The 15,280-nt window shown below is 37.0% G+C and overlaps 1 long non-coding RNA gene across 3 annotated transcripts in view; it reads right to left on the reverse strand.

Moving 5' to 3' along the window:
- The window catches only part of LOC107075812 (uncharacterized), a 157,102-nt gene extending 142,787 nt beyond the window's left edge, over window positions 1–14,315 (reverse strand). For 2 of the 3 annotated variants that reach the window (XR_011182952.1, XR_011182953.1), the window contains exons 1-2: window positions 14,237–14,315; window positions 9,103–9,206 (exon numbers count right to left, since the gene is read on the reverse strand). This is a non-coding gene — a long non-coding RNA (uncharacterized lncRNA). Of the gene's footprint in view, window positions 1–5,448; window positions 5,678–9,102; window positions 9,207–14,236 lie in introns of those variants that run through there. The other variant, XR_001477331.1, reaches the window with a different exon arrangement.
- Window positions 14,316–15,280: the final 965 nt, after the last annotated feature.

Raw genomic sequence — 15,280 nt, forward strand, 5'->3', positions numbered from 1 at the left:
GTGCTGTAACAAAGTGGCTCGATCCAGAAGGTAGTATGCGGTAATCCCATGGAAAGATGACATCCCATTGAGCTTGTCTTAGCTTTCATGTCAAATTCATGGTCCTGGCATATACTTCAGCCAGCACACTATATTCTCTGAAGCAGACATCTTACACAGTCATGGCCCGGAAATTTGTTTGATTTAATAGAGGGGTAAATTAAAAATCCATACAATCCTCAATATCATGAGTTCCACAGACATGGTAAATGCTGGCCAACGTGATGAACAGTTATTTGACTTTTATCTTTCTCTGAAGGGAGAGCTCCCTAAAGCTAACACGTAATGTACAAAGTAATTATCAAAGATAAAAAATACTCAAGTATATTATAAATATCTCACAGCACAGGAGGCTCGACACGCAAGGACTCACCATGTAATAAAGATTCATCTTTGGTTGAAGCAGATTGAAATGCAAGCACCAGCTGTTGTCTACTGTAATATTTACTGGCTCAGCTGTCCAGGTTGACTAACTCAAGCCGAACATAACTGACATAAGTCTAAAGCTTTTATAACACAGTGGGTTTAGCTTTGAAAGTGGTTGAAGAGTTTGAATAGGTCATAGACCTTGGGCATTGCTCATAGACGCCACCTTGCCAGCTGATGTTCCTTCATCTACAAAGTTACTGTATATACCATCAAATACATTGCTGGGACTTCTAAGCTGTAAAATAGAGTGATAGTGTCTTAATTATCAAAAAGAATAAGTTCTGGGAATCACAGATTGAAAGAAGCATGCTGCGAATGGAAAAACAGCTACCTCAAAAATAAAAATATACTATATGTTTCACCTGGGAATGTTGCTTTCCAAGGAAAAGCAATGAGTAAAACTAGGATCTCTGGTGATGATGAAGGGGTAGGTTCTGCTCTCTTTTCAGTTTGCGCCCGACTTGAGAAACGCTATTTGGAGAGGTTGAATTCTGCAGGCACAGTACACACCATTGCAGTTTTGAATGCTACATATGACATAGCCAGGATCTAGGCCAATACAAGCTGTAAATAATTATTTTAGGTTTAATTTTTTTTTACAGTGAAAACTTATAAAAACTGTCTAATGATCTAGCCCCATACAGGCTCTGGTCAAAGGCTTGTGATGCATTTTCTTCCTCTGGTGACACTTATTTTCAGATACAATTTTAAATCTTGTGCATTCCTGAAAAATGCATGAATTACTAATTAATGAAGCACTTTGACAACTTTTACATATTCATAAAGGTGTGGCTGAATAATTAGCATATGCATAACAGATGAACGATGGCTCTGGAAAAATCACAAACCTCCAGACAGCAGCCTTTAACTTCCTGTGCAGAGTCAGGTTAGTAAACACGATCTGTAACATCCCCAGGAAGTGTTCGTAATCATTTCAAGGAAGATGAAATTCAACAAGATCAGCATACATGTTTTACACTGTACTGTATATATGGTATATCATATACTGCATATTCCATGCATTTTACATTAGTGTGCTCTTTTCACTCTTTCCTTCTCTTCGTACAAGTGTATCTATTAAATTTTCTACTGACATTTTAGCCATTTTTTTAATCATATACTGTAGTTAATAACACTTAGAGGCATTAAAACACAACAAATGCTATTGTTTTCAATAATAGAGAGCACTAGTGATGCAGCCTGAGTACACTCCCAATGCATGTAGCATCATGTAACTCCTGATTTTGTCTAGGAACTGTACAAAGCAGTGTATATATATCAACATTTAATAATGTATGATTCAGACCCTTAAAAAAGGAGTTTATGGTTTTACATCCTGGTGGAGTCCATGCAGTAACCCTCGGAAAATCTGTATTCCCTTTAGAGCATATTATTTAAAACAAAATTACTGTGTTAAGCTGTTCTTACAGGAGAATGACTGACATGTTGGTTATGCAGCTAGTTTTCATGAAATCTAATATTCTGATTTTATTGTATTGAATTACACAGGTTCAATGACCCGGCAGATATGTAAAATGCTGTAGGTTTTTTGGGGGGCCCATAACATTTTCTGTGCTCAAATACTAATATATATTTACTTGTGTACTATTTCCCAACAGGCAAGATTTTAATTAGATTATTTATGTGAGTCCACATTGTCATCCATTCTATCATTAGATGGGAGACTAAATCCATTAAATGCCTTCTCTAATATTCAAAATTACCTTAAAATTTACATGTCCACTGTTAACTAAAAATGCCACAAGTGTTCAAAAACAGTTCAAATGTAGCATTTATTACAGTAAAAGTCTCAATACATCAATACATTTTTTTGCTATTTTTCACACATCCATCAAAAGTATTAGCTGTGAGCCCACATACTCATGCAGAGTCTAACTGAATTACAGAAAAAAAACAATTTGCTAACATTGGTGGTCCCCTTGGATAAGTTACCCTGACAAAAAATAAAATTGGTATTAGCCCTGCAATGTCTCAGCATTTCAGTGAGCACACAATGTGCCTGTCAAATAATAGAGAAGGTTGATCAAAATATGCCTGCAATCACTGAAACAATCATTTTTAATCTCAGTGGGAGCTTCCTCGACTCCAAGATATTTAAACAAAACAGTATGTGACCTAAGATGCATGGTGGATTATTAATCACATTGGCACACCTTTCATTTTATAATGAAAAGCAGAGGTTATTTTCATAGTCAAGAAGCTACTGTTGACAGCCAGGATGAAGAGTGTAACTGAGTGGTATTTAATATATAAAGCAAACCTGAGATTATTTTCCTCATTTTACTCATTTCTCCTCATTCACCACCCTCTATTTCAGGACTTATTCCTTCTGTTAAAATATTTAGTGAGACCATACTGTCTAATCCGAACAGCCGGTATTACTCCAGATTTCCAACCACTCACTAAAAAAAATAAAGGGCGTTTATCTAATAAGACTATTTACTGCAGAGTTTTACTTCATACCGTTGACAGAAAAGCTGATTAATTGCATCCCATTGTGCTTTGACATCAGCTTTTTATATAATACCATCAGATGGGAAAAGTCCAAAAGGCTTTGGCCAAAGACAGTGGATGTGTCACTTTCTAAACGTCTTTCCATTGTTAAAATCTGCTTACAAATGTCTGCAAAAGCTGACAAAAATATGCCTGTATAAAAACCACAAAATAACATTCATAGGGTTCCTAGGCTTTCGTTCGAGCTATGTCTTGGCACAAGACACGTTTAACAAAAACACAGTGAGCTTTTTCGTCCCGTCCCATTGTGTTTCCACATTAACTCCAAGCTGAGCCCTTTGAGCTCTTCCAAAATCGTGTCTCGGGTTCCTTCTGGGGAAGCTGGTTCTGGCAGCAGGTTTGGCCTACACCGCACACCATGTCAACTGTTCAATTGTTCCTTTCTTTTCCCTCTTTTTCAAACGACTTTGCCTACAAACACACTGCACTGAACCATTAACGAAGCTCACAAAGTTAAACAATTGTAGATGCCCACAAGAGCCAGCTTGTTATTCCCTTCATTAAGTACTGTGTATGAGGCTTTGTATTAAATACCATTATTCTGATAGATACTTTCAGAGGAATATTTTCCCAAGCACAGAAAAAATTAAATCCTATTGCATGTTTCAGAAATGTCTTAAAGTTGTACAAGCACGTTACGAACTATAAGCCATGACATAAGTCAAAATACAGATGAAAATATAATACAGACTGTCAATCATATACAGTCAATTTTATACAGGACTATACAGTCCATATAAAAGACGGTATAACACTTTATTTTATCTAAGGCCTTTAAACATTTTATTCTGTTTTCCATATGCTGTATACACGAAGAATAAAGATTTAAGAATTAGTTCAGTATATGAAACATCCCTCTGTTTTGAATTGACACTGAACATGATCCGATTGAAAATAAAACAGGGATATGCCTGAAAAGAAATTCCAAAACACCATGAAATGTAGATCAGGAAATGTGCAAGTCAATACCACTTTGGAAGTGTGGTTTGTGCACAATTAACTCCATCGCAGGCATGCAAACAATGTGGCACAACCTGGCAGAAAGACCCTGCACAAGGACCAGTGGGATCTCCCTCCATTCAGGCTGCAACTGCCAGAACAGTGACATAATTCAGGAGAAGCTGATGTTGATGTGTGTGTCTATGCAACTCATCCAAGGTTGGTGGGTCAAGGGAAAACACGAGGAAACCACAGCCAACTGCATGACAACAATCTCAAGATTGAATAGTAAAATCCTGAGTGACTGCTGCTGTGTCTACACAAGGATTACCTTGAATGTTTAACCAATTACTTTGAGGCTGCATGCTGGTGAAACAACTGGGAGAGCACAGATCTCAAAATATTGTCAATATAACACTGTACAATGTGATTATTGCTGAAAACAAGCGGACACTTACAGTATAGTTTGCTTTAATAGCTCCTTGCACTATTATAGTATGCTTACACCAAGAATACAATACAACTCAGCAAATTTCAAGTTTCTCCTGGGTACACTTGCTTTACCATCACCACTACATCAACGTTCAGCATAAAGCATTAGCCTCTGCCAATATCTAGGGGGGTGAAGCCTCATGTTTTTGAGTCATAGTGTTAGTGCTGTAGGGGTACCCAATGACTGAAAATGAGGTTTTAAGGTTTTGCACAATGCCCAATTGTGTTTACAAGCAAAGATGTTGTGCAGATGTAATCCATCTAGTTGTTCCTCTGAACTTAACAACACTGTTATGTGGTGGTTACACGGAGAAGGTTAGGTCTGGATTAATCGCAGGTGCTTCGTGTGAGTCCACAGTTTACACTAATAGGCAGACAGACCACAAATGCCCCATCACAATCAATTTTACATTTGAAAGTTCTTGTGAGCAGCTATTGCTACATTGCATTACCTCTATGTTTAAACAGTCTGTGTTTACCAAAATAAGTGAAATCCTGTGCCTTCATGACTACACATTACACTTCACATATGCATATATCTAATTTTTTCATACTCGGGAGTGGAAACAGGGGACATGAGTTCTTAGCAACAGGCCTACAATAGCCTAATAATACTTCAGTCGAATGGGTTAATGTGCTAGCACTTCCAAATAAAAAATAACGGACAAACACATCTAAGAATTCCAAAGAGTCTGAACCGACTCCCGTTACAGTAGGGAGGTGAGAAAATGCTTCACCATTTGAATTAAGAGGGTGCTTTATGTAGACTAGACTATGCAAACCTAGACTTCTACTCTTTCAAAAAATGCAAGGCCCTCTTTAATGTCCATGTAGTCAGGATTTTAGAATAACATCTCATGTGAAAGATGGCACAGTGCCCAGTGTCACAATAATGAGGCATTGGTTACATATTCTGATACAAAATGAAGAGTTTCACCTACTGGTCCGCCAAAACCACTTTTATGCATTTATGAATAAATACATTTTCAGAATACACTGTAGAACAGTAGGAAAAGTCAAGGATCTTGTGTTGACTACTTCTCCAAGACGCCACTGGTGCTTGAGATTCAGTACAGTATAGTCCACCATCACTTAAACAGTGTGATGAAGGCAACTGTGCTGCTGTAGATCTGCTGTCTGATCATGCAGAGCTTTTGAGGGACTGGAGGCCAGACTTTTGAACACAAAAGAATAACACAGCTGCTGCCTGCAGAAAGGAAGCAGGTCCTTCTGAAGATGTGATCTAGAAGGAAACAATTAAGGTCACTCAGTAAACCCTACATTCTGTAAACAGGTCTGCTGGATGTATACACTAGTTTTTTAGTACTGCCAGTAAGCAGTTTAAATGCCTGGCACCTGGTTTATCTAGGGACTGAAATCAGTCAGTTAAGAGAGCTCAAGTGGGACAGGTTTTCCGATATGCCATTTTCTTTCTTCACTCTAAAATATGTGCAAAATAAATGGTACTGTTTGACCTCTTATCACTACTTCTATTTATGAGTTCATGCTTCAAAAGACTACACTGCACCACCCTATATGCTGTATTATTTAATTTTTCATGTTATCTTTTTTCTTCAAAAACATTAATCAACTCGACCTTGATAAACTTGAATTTGATTATTACAGTATCTGTAAAGAATTTAAGGAGAACAGGAAAATAACTTTATGTATTTAGATACAATTGAAAATGAAGTATAGAGTACAACTGAGAAAAATTGAGAAAGAGAATCACATACCTTCAAATCACCAATACATACAGACTTTGAGGAAAATATTATTTTGTTCTATAAGGAAATAATCAACAAACTTCGTATTGAAATGGAATGAAAAGCCTCAAAACCATGTGGCTCAGAGGATCTAAGAAGGTCACTACTGCCATAAGATACAGAACATTCACATAAATTAAAGAATTATATACTTTGTTACAAACTGAAGAAACCATCAGGTAGATGACAGTATGCACCCCATACAATGGTACTGTATAATAACTATCATGCATGTTAAACAACAAGAGAGAGGATAACAGCAAGACAGTACATCAGGGAGGACTTTGATTGAGATTAGAAAGTTTGTGTTTAACCTTGCTATACTTTGGAAGGTACTTCTGTACCTCTGCAATGAGTGTTGGCAGAAGAACAGGGTTGCCTGGTGGGTCCACTCATCTCTGGGAGTCACTTTTCCACACTAATCTATTTTAAACCATCTGTGAAAATAGCAAGATTCCTTAAGTCCTTCACCTCTAAGGATTAAAAATGGCTCAGTGCATTAGCCAGCATTTTACACATACTATACATACTATTAACCCAACCTTCAGAGTCAACGTTCCCTAAACAGTTTTCTTATAAAGCTCTTAACATTTCTAGAGGTTTTACTCTACGTTTACTGATAAAACTCTTTAACATTTCCCCAGGTTCTACTCTACATTTACTGATAAAACTCTAAATTTCCTCTAAAGTTTTATAGTTTTATTCAACAATGTGAAGGCACACCTTTCAGCTACAGCACATCACTGTAACACTGGGCACTTTCTTATTTTGGAAGTGTTCAAACCTACAGTATGCACAGAACTTAACTCTTAACAGCAAAAAATAAAACTGTCTTTATATTGCACTGTAATACAGGACTATACACCTACAGTACCAGAGAACTTTAGGGCCTATTTATTAGCTTACTTCAGGAATTTTTCTTTAATTAGATTAATTTCATATGAATTTATGGAGGTCTGAGTCATCCTAAATTTGACCATTTTTTCTTGCTCCTTGAACTTCATACCTTGAATTTCAAAATTTTCAGAAAACATTCTGATTTATTTTTTTGCTGAGCTTTACATGTTCTTATGGGGCTACAGCAACATTTCAGTGGGTAGCATCTGGAAAGGAAGTCTTGCTAAAGCAATAACTTCCATAATGCAAAAGTATTTGGAGAGATCTGTAGCAGCTGAATGAAACTTTAAGACTCTTTTCAGGTTATCCTTTTCACACACTTCAGTTAAAGGTTTCCAAAATACTCCAGGGGGATTCAAAATATTCTCAAGTGAAACCGAGCTTTTATATATAACTCACAATTTAAATGAGAAGTATACATTGTATTTGCGTGGGGCTTCCTTCTATTTACATTATTAGTCTCTGTATCAGGACCCTCTGGATTTCACTGAGGTTTATCTAAATGTTTATCTTCATCTCCTTTTTCTCATGTGTTTCTCCCTGCTTTCTAGTTACAAGTTGAACAGGTAGAAGTAAATATTAAGAGGGCAACCTACAGTACTCACTTTAAATGTAAGATTTTCTGCATTGACAGCTCGCAAGTGCAACTGCATTTCTGCCAAAATGCAGTACCAATAAAGTCTTGAGTCTAGTATAATGAGAAAATCAGATAAATAGCGGATATGTTCACGAAGACAGCACTCTCTGACTGATTCATTAGATTCAGGCTATGAGTCTGAGCTCAGACACAGGCTCAGATTCCAGAACAGTAAAATATTGTTCCACCCGACTCACTCCAATGTTTAGTCATAAGGACCACGGAATAACAGAGCAGCCGCCTGTCTTGACTAACAGAGTATTAATTATTATCTGCAGCACAAACACCTACATCTTTGTACTAACATTGTGACAGTTAATCCAAACAGGCCACTTAAAGATGCAACATCATTTGAAGACTGTGCTGGATCGTCCCCCCTTGCATCTGGCAACTACCAAAAGTGTGTTATACAAAAAAGAAGAGAAAATGTAAATTAAACATTTTTATTAGATTAAAATGGCAATGACACAAGTATGATTTCAAGCACCCACACATATACATGCATGACATATTTTTCAGGGCCTGTTCATGGTGATGCTAGCTTAGTGAATTACAATAAGATTTATTGTGCAGTGGTGTATGTCTAATTTTCCATCTACTGCTGGGAGCTTCAGCTGGATGGAGCAAACATAGGCGCCTATTATACACACCGCAGTTAAAATGTGGTTTTTTCACATGCTCTTGGGGAAAGGAGCTTACTGCACATGCTGGCAAGAAAAGACAAATGATTGATGAAAAGAACAAAAGGCACATTTAAATGGGTTTCCAAAATGCTTCAAGGGTCCTGTTCCAGAAAGTTTTTTTTTGTGTGTGTGAGCAGCAAACAGAAGTTTGAAGTAAAAGTAGACTGTCATTTCTGGGTTGTATTCATCTACTGTAAATCATCTATCAACTAACCTTTTTTCCATTAGCTGCTAGACTTTTCAGAAAGATAAATATGGGACTTTGATGTCAAATAGAGTTGAAGACATTAAAGGAGGCTGTTCCTACTTAAAACCTATCCAACACCTTTATTCTCTGTATTGTTCTAACCCAGCATTGGTTCTGAGTAGAAATTATAGACCGGTCGCAGAAAAATGTAAAAACACTGATTAATGCCAAGATGGCTGTACTGTGTCACACACTGCAATGCTAATTAGACTTTAACTGAAAATTCTTTAAAAGTAAAGTATATAAGACACATACCTACTGTAGTTAAATAATCTGAAACAACAAATGATATAGTAGCACAAATGGCAACAATCCAAGCAATAAATAAGTGTGCACTGTTTGTGGCACACCATTTCCAAGATGTTCTTCTCAAGACCTGGCACTGAAGCTGGCCTGGCACTGGTGTGTCACGCTGGGTATCAGTCTCGGTGTGTTTACCTGCTGTAGGTTATCAGATTTTCTCACAAACACCTGGGCCATGTCTTGTCTCGTCTGCTGGCCACGGCTCTGCACAGCTGGTCCCAGACAAGCACTGCAGGAAACTGTTGTGGGGGAAGAGCAGAAATGGAAAGATTTTTTCTTTAATCAAATATCAGGGTCACCACAAAAGTGGAGGTGAATTCATATTGAATATTATTTGGTTAAATCCTGTGGCAAAATATTTTCCTTTATCAAATGTTTAGTTTTACCATGTATATATGATTACTTTTCAGCTTTTTCATAACAAAAATTAAATGTTTTAATCAATATAAAACTTGAAAGGGGGGATTACATGAAAAATGTAATACTTCAGTTTATAACCGAGGCCTTTTTTATTTGGAAATTATTTGTCTTGTGATTAAGAAATATTTTTTCATCATTAAACTATCTTGAATATAGCTGGTCCAGGACTGACATTTAGTGTGTCCTGGAGTTCCACAAAATCCATCCATCATCTTTTGCTATATTTAGAAATAAAGCACAAATTAATAGCCCCTGGGAAAAGCAACCTGTAGAATGAATATGAAGCTGAAGAGTGGCTAAGTGCTGCTGACAAGTTAGGGTAAACTCTTAGCTCAATTTACAAACTTGCAAGTCAACGCCAAAGTGTGAAGGCTCTTTTTCCAAGAGGAATAAAACTGTCAAACAACCAAGAAACTGCTTTAACTGCTCCTGACAAACCTAACTCATTTCCAATTAAATCCACTGTTTCTTTTTTTAATATTTTGCTTAAATACAAAAAACGAAAAATGACCACCATGCCATTGAATGCGTGAACATAGCAGACATACAGTATCAGGTCTTTAGCTTGCAGCATGAAAACAGACAATTGTGTCATGCTGTGTGCATTTTGAATATGCAACTGTGGTAGGAATCTCAAAAAAACAGTGTAACAAAACAGACACTAAAAAACCAGTGAAGATGTTGAGTGTTCATATAACTATAACTCCGTCTTGTTGAGCTTTACATGCTGTTATGGAACTATAGCAACATGTCACCGGGTAGCATCTGAAATATGAAGCTGAAAGCAGCAGCCACGTTTAAGTCTTATACAGCCCTGCCTCCACATGTCTGCACACTGGACCACACACATTCTCAAATTTGTCCATCGGCCACCAGTCTCCAGTTCTTTCCATTCTATTTTAATCCATTCCAAACAACTCTGCCATGTTGTTCTGAGTCTCCCCCACTTGGTTCCTACATTTTCCGGCTTCCATCTGAGGCCTGTACTGGACAAACAGTCTTTATTGGTTTCCAATACATGCCCCAGCATCTGATGTCTTCCCCTTAACTGATTTAAATGTCAAGTCTGTAGGAGTCTGGAAAGTAAATCATGTAATGTCTTTATCTTTTCCACTGCTTTCTCGTATATTTTGCAAGCTACTCATCGAAATGGAAAAATTGCACCCTGAAGACTTCAACATGTCTGGCAAGAAGCGAAGCTTTATAACTAGAGAAGATCTGTTTTTCACCTGCCTCCTTAATCTATCCTCTGAATAATTAAATCTTGTTTGGAATATTTTCAATAGATTACAACTGCCACTGAGCAGTTTGCGTGAAAAAAGGGTTAAATACATTTTTGTTTTATTAGCATTTAAAGCATTATTTCTCCATTAAAATAAACAAAACACCTTGCAGAAAGAGTTAAGAAAATAGAGAATAAAGCGGCAAAAAGTAGTCGCTGTCTTATAAACAGCAGTACTCTTCAAAAAGTATTTCTCTTTCTTTCTGCGTCACAGTGATGTTTTATACTAGGAATTTTGCATTGAATTAAATTGAATAATGATAGACCCTTGCCTTTGTTTAGTGACTCATAAAAATGCAGGAATGTAATTGAAATCTTGGATTTTAATATGGGTTCCATTTGAGGTTTTTCTTTGCTATAATAAACTGTGTAGTAAATGTTAGTTTTAAGGAATTCAAAGCAATTGTATAACTAACCTTAAAATGGGTGCTTTTAAAAGCGCGCTAACCCTTTTTTAAAAAACGATTTGGAATCATTTACCCATTCTCCAGTTCAGGTCAAGGAGGGATGTGAATTCATATTTGTACGTACAGTAAGCCTTCTTGCTGGCTATTTCTCCAAAAATTACTAACCTTTTCTATTCATAATCTGGGTGCAGATACAGTATGTCACCAGGCTCTTCCATCTTTGCATGATTTTATCTTATTGGATTTTACTAAAATATTGTCAAACGTGCTGAAATTAACCAACAACCAATACTCTTCGGTTTCCAAACAGGAACATCAGAAAAGCCACAGATAAGAGGAGGTCATGTGGCCTATCATGCTCATCTGGTTTACTCTACTGCCACATAGCCTTGGTTGTACTACTGAGAACAAACTCCCTCAAACAGGAAATTTCCTTGACCCCCTCCCATAAGTCTTTGAGAGGTGGAAGGCAGCTTGAACACCCAAAGAAAATCTCCACAAACACAGGCTGAACATACAGAGTCCACACAGGTATCCCAGGCTGGACATGAATCCAGGATTATCCTGGAACTATGAGGCAGCAGTGCTAATCCCCATACCACTGTGCTGCCAATAACCCTCCTTCAGAGAGAAAAACACCCAAGTTAGAAAGAGGCATCACTAAAAACCCCGAACCCACCTGCGGGGATCTCTGTAATGCCACTGATACTGTATGTAAAAAAGCACAGACTATTCAGGGGTATTCACGAATTACCTTATTATCACTGCCACATCACTGTTTATAAAGACAATCCTACAGTAAGCTTTCCAAAAGAACTTCATACAGTATACAGTCCATTATTATAAATACTGATACATAATAAATTAATCTGATAAAGTGCTAAAGTGATATGCTAAAATATGACTTAATTTAGAAAGCAGCTCTTCACTCCATTTCTAAGAGGTGTAATTTCTAAAACTACTGTATGAAGAGGAAAAACTATTTAAGCCTGCATATACAGTATGTCATTAAAACAATGTACAAACATAATGGAGATGCAGTATAGCTACCAGAAGTTAAACATACTGCAGAGTACTATAATTGCAACATTCTACCACCAGAAAACTGAGGGACTTTGAGTGAGTTACAGTAAATGTATTGCATCTCACCATGCAAAGCATCTCCAAGTGTTGCACCAGACAGCTTTAATCAGACATCTTCCAGAACAGAGCTGTACACAGACTGCCTAGAGCTGTATTTTCAGAGAAAATTCCTTGTGAAATATTCCTGCTGCCAGCATTTACCCAGTGTCATGTACTGTACATCTGTATGTAGTGCTTCAAAATTCAGGCCTGTGTGCTAGGCCATTGCTTATTTTGAAACCTGCCATTTGTGGTGATTGTAAATCATATCCTCTTTGAAATACAGTTTATGTGCATTGTGTCCAAATCTTTGACCTCCCTGCATAAATCGAAAAATGAGCACAGTGGCTATTCAAACACTGTTTATGGTTACACAGTACAATTACTGTCAAGTGCTGGCACCTTCCATCTCCAACAACGTTATTCGCTGATCTATTACATTCAATATATATTGTTTATACTGAGCCTCTTCAACCATGATAGCTCTGTTACATTTAGTGCACATTCATTTACCCAAGCAAGCGGCAATTCCATTTTTAACGTAGTAACTAATTTAAGACACTGGGTATGAATACTTCGTAGACTTCTACAGGCTTGAAGAAATACTTATCTGTGCACTCTCTTCAGTTTCTCTGCTAGCATTCATAACTGCAACTTGGAAGAGCGGATAAGTGCTTGGTTCAATTAGAAGAGATACCACTGTGATAGGTTATAGGTGATATGTATAGGTTAACAATATAGGTATTTAGCTCACTTCATTATATTGTATATACTGTAACGGTGAATAAGTGTTGGAATTCTAAGGTGTGAAACTTACTGTCTAACGAAACTAGAACTGAAATGAACAACAGTCTATTTTTATTTTTTTAATGACCTATCATTTGTGAGCCTTGTGTCTTTTATTTGGCTATTGAACTGATATGAGAATACTAGAGTGTAAATAAAGGTTGTTTCTTGTTTTCATACCACATACACATCTGAATAAGGTTCCAAAGGGAAAGGTATTTTTTTTTCCTTTTTACTATGTACCAAGGAATTAACATCTTCCTGTTCCCCATACTGTTTATAAATGCTCCATTAACGGACATATTGCTGTTATGCATTAATAAAGCTCCTCAACTAAAGTGATACCAAATACAGCTATCAATCTGCACAAGTAAAGGTTTATTCTATGATGAAAAGAGAAGAAAAGAAACATATTGTACGTTTCGGCTGTGGTGCCTTCTTCTTTTACTTGTTCCTTTACAGCCTACACATGCTGACGCAGCCACCAACTTGAACTACAATTAAGCAGGTTAAGAGAGGTTTCATCTATATCAGAAAACATCTGGTATCACCGCAAAAGAAAAGACAAAAATTAAAGTCTATAAAATAACACGAAGCCACTTAAACACAATACTCCCCATCCACACAAACTTAATTTGACATACTGTAGCATACAGTACAGCATCTTTCACAAGACGTGACATCACTCTTTACACGTAGCTTGCATATTGTTTTTAAATATTACCAAATAGAATTCACAACAAGCAAGCAACTTAATAAACATAAGCAGGAGTACTGTCACAACTTACAGCCAACAATTTCAACTCCGTACAAGCTCACTCTCCTTTGCTATCATTTCACATTACATATACCTGCAAACACTGTCTAGTTTTAAACAGGGGAGCTACAGTATGAAGTCTACTGTATGTTGTATTAGCAACCTGCTGCACTTGAGCTAAAGAAAACCAGAAGCAATGCATTTGTAAACACAAAGTAGCAAGCCCAGAAAAATGTATAAGTTGAAAGATACAATGCTTCAACAAGATAAAGTTTTAAAATGCACGTTATATTATTATAATTTCATATCTTTAAAAATACGCATATGCTCCTTACCCCACCACAGCTAACGGACGATCAAGTGCGAACTGTTCAACTAGAAGTTTAAAAACGCGTGAAAATTGGACATATCAGAGAATGGCATTTTACGCGACTGTTAATCAGTGAGATACGTAACATAAATGAACACAATCATAAACTGAAGCTTTGTACGTACTTTCCAAACATTGCTTTCGGTTCAACCTTCTGAGACGCGTGTAAAAGCTCGCAACTTGCAACTTCCGAATTTACTCGACAACTTCCTCCGCAACCTGACGGCGATCGCGACTCCATTCTCGGCAGAACTGCACCGCTTCCTGACAAACTCGATAGTTGCAATATACTACGGTATATCCCAAAAGGGTCGCTTATATTAATAATCACATTTTAGATATAATAAATTACGTGAAAAATCATAGGATGACTCGACCGTGTTTTAACTAAAGTGAGTTATGAATCAATTGCACAATACACAGGAAATCGCTGCGCAGCGAAACGTTTTAGACGGTGTCTGATCGCTTCGTATCTTAGTTGCTTGTAAGCAATAGCTTACGCAATTGCTCATCAATAGGAACAGACTGTATGGAGAGACTATGATTGCAAGCGTTTATAATGCAAAATATTCACGAGCATATACAGAATACTGCACTTTGCATTTTTCTAAGTGTCTGAGTTTACGAATTTCTTCAAAGATTTTAAAACCTCAGATGTAGCTATAAAAATCACGTCAGCTTACTAAGTCTTCAGACTGAGTTTTGTGATCAAATGAAAAATTCGGTTGTCATTTTTAGCCAGATGCTCAGCATATCATATAATTGCCTTTTACGTGGTCTGTTAGTGTTAACTCGGAAAAACTAGTTCATGCTTTTGCTTTGTCAAGACTTGGCTGCTGTCAAAGAACAAAATACAAAACGTCCATTATGTCCAAAGTTCAAAAGCTAGACTTCTGTCTGGGTTTCCTCTTGGCGCACAAATAACTCCTGCCACGAAATCCCTGCACCTGCATGCTGTTGATTTTCAGATAGGTTTCAAGATATTGTTCATGACTTTTTAGTCCATGGAAGGAATCTTTTCCCCTTATATGTCAGAATTACTGAATAAATACACATCTCCAGTTCTATGATGCTGTTCTCTTCTTTGTTCCTTCAATAAGATTATCAACTCTAGTAGAAAGTGCTCTCTATTGGTGCTCACCTACCATACAGTAGGCTACTCTTCCCTA

The sequence above is a fragment of the Lepisosteus oculatus genome, chromosome 21 (genome assembly GCF_040954835.1).
Source record: "Lepisosteus oculatus isolate fLepOcu1 chromosome 21, fLepOcu1.hap2, whole genome shotgun sequence".
Classification (NCBI taxonomy): Eukaryota; Metazoa; Chordata; class Actinopteri; order Semionotiformes; family Lepisosteidae; genus Lepisosteus; species Lepisosteus oculatus.